The following is a 2,334-nucleotide window of genomic DNA, read 5'->3' as shown; positions in this document are numbered from 1 at the left end:
TTCCTTCCTTCCTTCCTTCCTTCCTTCCTTCCTTCCTTCCTTCCTATTCTTTTCTTTTCTATTTTTTCTTAACATAAATTAACACATTTATTGCAGGCTAGGCAAGTCTCAAACTGTAACGCTTCTACTGGTCTTTCAGTCCCTTCAGTCTTCTGATGGAGACTTCACTGTGATGGCAGAATTGGTGTTGTAGGTCCAGGCCCCACCAGCCACTGTTTTCATGCAGGATCCACAGTGCCAGATGCCAACAGCTTGCCTCTTCATCTTGGTCTTGCCATAGACAGAGCAAGTAAGTGTACTTGGCGTGCTGGCTGCTTTTAGTCTTCTTCACTATCTTCCGGAGGGAGACACTATAGCTGGTCCCATATTTCCTGACAATCCCGACCTTCTTGGTGTGTTTAGCCGTGCAGAACCCAAGCCCAAGCTCCCAGCCTTTGGTTTCTTAAAACCACTGTACCATGCTGCCTCTCTGTGAATGAGTAGAGAGGAGGATTCCTAGATAGAATCACTGTGTAGATACACCATTTTCACTGCAGAATGTGTAACACTCCCAAGGACAGAGGTCACAAGATTATCCTCTCCTTTCTCTTCTTCTTCCCCCCTCCTTATCTTCCTCCTCCTTATCTTTCCCCCCTCCTCCTCTTATTGCCTACAATATTCTGATAGCAGCACAAGGGAGGAATGTGTGTCATTATATAAGAGTACTATGTGCATAAACCCAACAGATGGGGCAGTGGGTTCCCAGTCCATCAAGATTTGGAAATTCAGCAGAGCACTCGCCTAGCAAGTGAAAGGCCCTGGATCTGTCCTCAGCTCTGGAAAAAAAGAAAAAAACATCTCCTTCAGAATCTGCCTTAAGTTTTTATTGTATTCTATCTATCTATCTATCTATCTATCTATCTATCTATCTATCTATCTATCTATCTATCTATCTATCTATCTATCTATCTATTCACTTTTTAGCCTCACTGCAGCCCCCTTCCTTGTCTCCTCCCAGTCTCACCTACCCTCCCTCTTCTCCTTCTATGCCCTATACCCTGATAGGGGTATATTTTTTAGTTGGCATAAAAGTTATTGTTTCACTGAGGAATTTCATACATATATTTCAATGTGGTTTGTTCTTACTAATCTGTTTTCTTGTTTGAAGAGGGCGCCAGACTCGTTGTAGATGGTTATGAGCCACTATGTAGTTGCTGGGAATTGAACTCAGGACCTTTGGAAGAACAGCCAGAGCTCTTAAACTCTCCAGCCCCAATTTGTTTCCTTGCTCCTCTCCTTTCCTTCCCACAAACAGTCTCTCCTTTGGCTTTCATGTCATATGTAATACTGGACTTCAATTTTTAAAATATTTATTCATTCAGTGTGTGTTTATGTGTAAGTGTGAGTGTACCCATACTTTTGGAGGTCAGAGGACAACTTGCTGGTGCCATGTGTCTCCTTCTACTCTAGAGATTCTGGGACTGAATTCAGGTCCTCCGGCTTGGTGGCAGGTGCTTTACCCTGAGCCACCTTGCCAGCCCTAAGGCTGCACTTCTTAATGCTGTCTCACTTTCCTTAGTAATACAATCCATGATCGTGCCTGGGGCCTGAGAACCTTATGCCCTCAAGCCTCACTCTTTCTCCCTTCCAGTTGTTTGCCTCAAACCAGTCCACAGCTGGGTCCTCCGCTGTGAAGTGCTCCTGGTCCCTGGACCCTCAGCCTCTGATCCCACTTAACTCCACAGCCTCAGGCATCAGCTTGAATGCTGCTCACGGTGGCTCTGCAACACCTTGGTACCTTTTGCCCTTCCAAAAAGTGAAAAAGAAAAACATACCTGGCCCCCATATTTAGTATTTTCATGTCACCCCACACTTTTCCTTGTATCCCCTTTCATGGCTGGTGTTGAATGATAAATTACCTGTATCAGGGATTTGTGGTAGAAGGCTTGTGGCCATGATTTTCATCTCTCTCTCTCTCTCTCTCTCTCTCTCTCTCTCTCTCTCTCTCACACACACACACACACACACACACACACACACACTACCATTAGTTCTTTACAGCTATTCATTTTTCTTCCTGTAACTGAAGTTCCACAGGCCGGGACTGGGTCTGATCTTTTCCCACTGTATCTGTGGTACTAGTCCAGGGTCTGGCACACAACAGGTGTGGGTAGCAAACAAACCCTTTGAAAAGAAGCATCAAATTTAGTGGTCAGTGTAGAAGCAGTCACAACTGCCAGTCACTGTCCCTCTCAGTAATGTGCTGGCATAAGCTGGAGACCATGATACCTCTTCAGCATACTTGGAAGGCACATAGCTAGGATTGGCTCCATTCTCAGACAGGGTACTAACTGG

General features: G+C 45.1%; 1 pseudogene; it reads right to left on the bottom strand.

The window, feature by feature from the left end:
* Window positions 1–124: 124 nt before the first annotated feature.
* On the bottom strand, window positions 125–1,935 carry LOC129691890 (60S ribosomal protein L37a-like; annotated as a pseudogene).
* Between the last annotated feature and the right edge of the window lie 399 nt (window positions 1,936–2,334).

This window comes from Psammomys obesus, unplaced genomic scaffold (genome assembly GCF_907164565.1).
Source record: "Psammomys obesus unplaced genomic scaffold, mPsaObe1.curated_primary_1811, whole genome shotgun sequence".
NCBI lineage: Eukaryota > Metazoa > Chordata > Mammalia > Rodentia > Muridae > Psammomys > Psammomys obesus.
Note: the sequence above shows the minus strand (reverse complement) of the source record. Positions and strands in the feature narration are given on the sequence as shown.